Source organism: Aegilops tauschii, chromosome 7 (genome assembly GCF_002575655.3).
Source record: "Aegilops tauschii subsp. strangulata cultivar AL8/78 chromosome 7, Aet v6.0, whole genome shotgun sequence".
Taxonomy (NCBI): Eukaryota; Viridiplantae; Streptophyta; class Magnoliopsida; order Poales; family Poaceae; genus Aegilops; species Aegilops tauschii.
The window spans coordinates 387,319,335-387,325,936 of NC_053041.3; positions in this window are offsets into that span (position 1 = coordinate 387,319,335).

Sequence of the window (6,602 nt, forward strand, 5' to 3'; positions counted from 1 at the left end):
AGCTCTTCAACCCAACAACCCGGTGTCCTCTGCAAAGGAACCATAAGCTGGGGCTTGATCCCCTTCAAGATTTCCTGATTAGCTCTCTCCGCTTGACCACTAGACTCAGGGTGGGCCACTGAAGACATATCAAGACGGATGTGCTCTCGTTGACAGAACTCCTCCATAGCACCCTTGGAAAGGTTCGTGCCATTGTCTGTTATAATCCTGTGTGGAAAACCAAAACGGAATATCACCTTCTTCTTAAATTGAACCGCCGTGGCTGCATCACATTTGCTAACTGGCTCTGCCTCCATCCACTTGGTAAATTTATCAACCGCCACCAAGAGGTGGGTCTTCTTATCCTTAGACCTCTTAAAAGGTCCAACCATATCAAGCCCCCAGGTTGCAAACGGCCAGGTAATTGGAATCATCCTCAGCTCCTGAGCCGGAACATGAGCCCAGCGTGCAAACTTCTGACAGCCATCGCACCTTTTGACCAAGTCCTCAGCATCAGCATGAGCCGTCAGCCAATAGAAACCATGACGAAAAGCCTTAGCCACCAAGGACTTTGAACCGGCATGATGACCACAATCACCTTAGTGAATCTCGCGTAAAATTTCACGACCTTCTTCAGGAGAAACACAACGTTGAAAAGCCCCTGAGACACTGCAATGATGTAGCTCGCCGTTGACAATAGTCATGGACTTGGAACGCCGGATTATCTGCCTGGCCAGAACTTCATCCTCTGGTAATTCACCCCGGTTCATATACACCAAATATGGGATCGTCCAATCCGGGGTGACATGAAGCGCCGCCACCAACTGAGCCTCCGGATCAGGAATAGCTAAGTCTTCCTCCGTGGGTAGCTTGACCGACGGGTTATGCAAAACATCAAGAAAAACATTGGGCGGCACCGGTTTACGCTGGGAGCCCAACCGGCTTAAAGCGTCCGCCGCTTCATTCTTTCGCCGGTCTACATGATCAACCTGATAACCCTTGAAATGACCTGCAACAATATCCACCTCTCGACGATACGCTGCCATGAGGGGGTCCTTGGAATCCCAAGTACCAGAAACTTGTTGAGCCACTAGGTCCGAGTCACCAAAACATTTAACCCGGCTCAGATTCATCTCCTTAGCCATCCGAAGACCATGGAGCAGGGCCTCGTACTCAGCTGCATTATTAGTACAAGGAAACATCAAGCGAAGAACATAACAAAATTTGTCACCTCGAGGGGAAGTAAGAACCACTCCAGCCCCCAAGCCCTCCAATTGCCTGGATCCGTCGAAATGAATCGTCCAGTATGTGTTATCCGGTCTATCCTCCGGCACCTGCAACTCTGTCCAGTCATTGATGAAATCCACGAGTGCTTGAGACTTGACGGACGTGCGAGGCATATATTTTAATCCGTGAGGCCCAAGGTCAATAGCCCACTTAGCAACCCGGCCAGTCGCTTCTCTGTTCTGGATGATATCTCCCAAAGGAGCAGAACTGACCATAGTAATGGGATGGCCCTGAAAGTATTGCTTCAACTTCCGGCTCGCCATAAAAACCCCATATACAAGCTTCTGCCAATGTGGATATCTCTGTTTTGACTCAATGAGCACCTCACCGATATAATAAACCGGCCGTTGAACTGGATTCTCCTTTCCTGCCTCCTTGCGCTCCACCACAATAGCCACGCTGACAGCTCGAGCATTAGCAGCCACATATAACATCAATGGTTCCTTGTCCATGGGAGCAGCAAGAACAGGTGGTTCGGCAAGCTGCCGCTTTAGAGCCTCAAACGCTTCATTAGCCGCATCACTCCAGACAAAGTTGCCCGTTTTCTTCAGCATTTGATATAAAGGGATGGCCTTCTCCCCGAGACGACTTATAAACCGGCTCAATGCTACAATCCAGTCTGCCAGTCGCTGAACATTGTTCATGCACTTCGGTTTAGTCAGTGAAGTAATAGCCTTGATCTTCTCCGGATTAGCTTCAATGCCCCTGTTAGATACCAGAAAACCCAAAAGCTTGCCTGCTGGCACACCAAAAACACAATTGGCCGGGTTGAGCATCATCTTATAAACCCGGAGGTTATCAAAGGTCTCCTTTAAATCATCTATTAATGTTTCCTCCTTCCTGGACTTCACCACAATATCATCCACATAAGCATGAACGTTGCGCCCAATCTGGTTATGAAGACAATTCTGAACACAGCGCTGATAAGTTGCCTGGGCACTCTTGAGCCCAAAGGGAATAGACACATAGCAGAAGGCTCCAAAGGGAGTTATAAAAGTTGTCTTCTCCTGGTCCTTAACTGCCATCTTAATCTGATGATAACCTGAATATGCATCTAGAAAACTCAAACGCTCACAACCCGCCGTAGCATCAATGATTTGATCGATACGGGGGAGGGCAAAAGGATCCGTCGGACACGCTTTGTTCAAATCCGTGTAATCCACACACATACGCCAGGTGCCATTCTTCTTAAGCACCAGCACCGGATTAGCCAACCACTCCGGATGAAAAACTTCAACAATGAACCCTGCCGCCAAGAGCCGGGCTACCTCCTCACCAATAGCCTTGCGCCTCTCTTCATTGAACCGGCGAAGGAATTGTCGGACCAGTTTAAACTTGGGATCAATATTAAGGGTGTGCTCAGCGAGTTCCCTCGGTACACCTGGCATGTCAGAAGGCTTCCATGCAAAGATATCCCGATTCTCACGGATGAACTCGATGAGCGCGCTTTCCTATTTCGGATCCAGATTTGCACTGATGATGAACTGTTTGGATGAATCGTCGGGCACAAAATCAACCATCTTAGTCTCATCAGCCGATTTAAACTTCAAGGCCGGATCATGCTCCGTGGTTGGTTTCTTCAAAGAGGTCATGTCCGCCGGATCAACGTTGTCCTTATAGAACTTCAACTCCTCTGCTGCACAAACCGACTCAGCATAGGCCGCATCACCTTCCTCACACTCCAAAGCGATCTTGCGGCTTCCATGTATTGTGATAGTCCCTTTATGACCCGGCATCTTGAGCTGCAGATAAACATAACAGGGTCGTGCCATGAACTTAGTATAAGCCGGCCGTCCAAACAGGGCATGATACGGGCTTTGGATTTTCACCACTTCGAAAGTCAATGTCTCTGATCTTGAGTCATACTCATCTCCAAAAGCAACTTCCAGAGCTATTTTACCAACCGGATAGGCTGATTTTCCAGGCACCACACCATGGAAAACAGTGTTCGACGGTTTAAGATTCTTATCTGTCAACCCCATACTCATCTCCATATAAGATGTTGATACTGCTGCCTCCGTCCATGAGCACCTTAGTGAACTTATAACCTCCAACCTGAGGCGCCACCACCAACGCCAAATGACCCAGATTGTCAACCCGGGGCGGGTGATCTTCTCGGCTCCAGACAATAGGCTGCTCAGACCATCGCAAATAACGAGGCACTGCCGGTTCAACCGAGTTCACCGCTCGTTTATGAAGCTTCTGATCGTGTTTGCATAAGCTGGTGGTGAAAACGTGGTACTGTCCACCATTCAAATGCTTTGGGTGACTTTGGTACCCTGACTGTTGCTGCTGCGGTCCTTGTTGGTTATAACCACCCTGGTTACTCTGATTGCCTTGATTGCCATGTCCACCTGATTGCCTTGGAATCCTGAACCGGGATTGCCTCCTCCATAACCCGGCCCATAGGACCCGGGTCCTGAACCGCCGGATGGTCCATGATCATTCCGGAAGAGGTCTGAATTTTTGAATTCTCGCATGATATAACAATCTTTCCAGAGGTGCGTGGCCGGTTTGTCCTGCGTTCCAGGATGCTTCGGGCAGGGCTGGTTCAACAGGTAATTCAGGTGCTCTGGATTAGGACTGGGCTCTGCCCTTCTTGGGGGCGGCTTTCCTTTACGACGCTGACCATTACCCTGTGTATTGGTGTTAGCCACAAAATCTGAATTATGATCTGCTTTCCGCTTACCATTATTATTGTGGCCCGTCGGGTTATGCTGCTACCCCTTGGCATTGCCGCTCTTCTTTCCCTTCCCCGGTTTGTCATCGTCAGACTCGGGGTCCTTGGTACTATCAGAATTAGCATACTTAACCAGAGCAGCCATAAGTGTTCCCATGTCATTGCAGTGACGCTTGAGCCGACCCAACTTCAACTTTAAAGGCTGAAACCGACAATTCCCCTCCAATGTTATAATCGCTGAGTCAGCTTTGATGTGATCCGAAGAATGTAAGATCTCTGAAACCCGGCGCACCCAATGGGTTGTTGACTCGCCTTCTCCCTGGACGCAGGCGGCTAAGTCCACAATTGACATAGGTTGCTTGCACGTGTCTTTGAAGTTTGCTATAAACCGAGCCTTCAACTCAGCCCATGTCTCAATGGAATTAACTGGTAAGCCTTTCAACCACGTGCGAGCTGTTCCATCCAACATCATAGCGAAATATTTCGTGCAGGCCGCTTCATCCACATCTAATATCTCCATAGCCATCTCATAACTCTCAATCCATGACTCGGGAGGCAAGTCAGCGGTGTAATTAGGCACCTTACGAGGGCCCTTGAAATCCTTGGGCAGCCGTACATTGCGCAAAGCTGGGACGAGGCAGGGCACCCCAAGAGCTGAAAGTAAGGCCTTGCTCTACGGAAGCCACCGGACGAACCGGAGTGAGCTGACGGTCCTGCGCAGCTAACTCGGCTTCACGACGTGCTCTGTTGTTCACCACATCCTGAGCATGTGCCCCACCACGCGCCGGATTAGGCCCTCGAGGAGCGTCTCGGTTCCGCGCACTGCTTGACACAGTTGGTTCATCAATGTGCCTCCTATAACTCCGGCTCGGGCGTGGGGTTGAATGAATTCTGTCTTGGCTGTATGAATAAGCCTGCTGCTGCACCATAGTCGTCTGAAGAAGATCCCTAGCACGCCGCGTCTCAACCGCCGCTGGGGATTCACCCTCCATTGGGATAGCGGCTAATTGTGATGCGGCAGTGATCATATTATCCAAAGGGGTGGAGAAGTGACCCGGTGGTGCCGGTCCAATCTGCAGCGGGTTATGGGTCCGTCGAGGGGGATCCGTCATCCGTGGCTGATCCGGTGCTCCGGTCCTTGGCGCCTCAATCTGGTTCACCATTGCCGGATTACAGGTTCCTGCTCCTGGCGTTCCAAAGAGATTCATTGCCTCATAAACCGGTGGTAGTCGTGACCGATGCCTTCTCCTTAACACGTCGTTTGAAGCGTTCTGATCCAACAAGAGTCGATAATTTTCCGCCTGAATCCGCTGTGCTTGTGCCTCTAAAGCGGCCCGCTCCTCAGCCATCCTGGTTTCTTCAGCCGCTAAGTCCTCCTTAGCTTGAGTTATTTGATCCTGCAGCTTAGCCACCTCCGCATTATGCTGATCTTGCGTGTCGGCGGTAACTTGTGTGGTCAGTAAGGTCGTCCAGGCGTCCAATAAATCGGACAAGATTTGGGCCGGCCGGCGCGCGGGGCCTCCTGCCCCAGCTGCCGATCCGGAAATTATTGCTGCCGCGGTTGAAGATTGCAACGTGGGCTGAGTTCCAGCCATGAAGATCGCAACCTGGTTTGCCGGTTCAAAGGGGTCCAGAATACTGTCGCCATCGGAATAGCCCCCAAACTGGCCATCCTGCAGTTGGTACAGTGACTCGGTCTCCCTGGTGGACGACTCGTCATCTGAGTGGACGACGGTCTCGCCATCGGACGCCGGTTCAAGTTCCGCACCGTTGATGAATCCTATGAACGCACGCTTCACGGCAGGCTGAACCCGGGCAGGGCTTGCACGCTGAACGGTCTCGACGAGGTCGGTGCAGATGTCCGGCTCAGGGCCCGGTTCACCGATCTTGCCGATGAAGACGTGAATTCCTCCAAAGGGGACCCGGTACCCGTACTCGATTGAGCCGGCCTCGGGGCCCTAGCCTGCGTCGTCGATGTAGAGCTTGCCGCGACGACTCTTGGTCATCCGGCCCACGGCGTATCCCTTGAGCCCTTCAAAATTTCCCTTGAAGAACTCGAAACCATCGCGTGATAGCCCCATGGTGGGCGCCAACTGTCGTGGAATTGTCACGGCAGATGTCCTAGCGAAAGGACTTAGTCGTGGAGCCATCGCAACGGGTTAGCTTAAAGGGGTTAAACCGGACAAGGGACACGAGAGTATCATACTAGTTCGGCCCCTTACCATGAAGGTAACAGCCTACGTCTAGTTGTGATGGAATTGCTGGGGTTTCGATGACCAGGGAGCGAATACGCTTTGCCTGAGTCTCGAGTTGTTGTCTGTTGTCCTTGAACCGCCGCCGGGTCATGCCTTTATATACACAGGTCGACGCCCGCCGGCTTACAGAGTCCCGATGCCAGTTTATACACATACCGGCTCGGTCTCTACTTTGTCATATCTTACAATACAAGCTATGTACTATATGGCGGTTTATAACTACAAGCCTTAATCGACCTTTGGGCCTCGGGCCTTCGAGTCTCTGTAGTAAGCCGCTTTATTCCTTGTCTTCATGGGCTTTTAAGTATAAACAATCCATTATGGGGATAAACCGGCTTCCTTGGCCGGTTTACACCTAGTAGTAATATCCCCAACAAATTCCCTGCTAGTGATGCCACGTC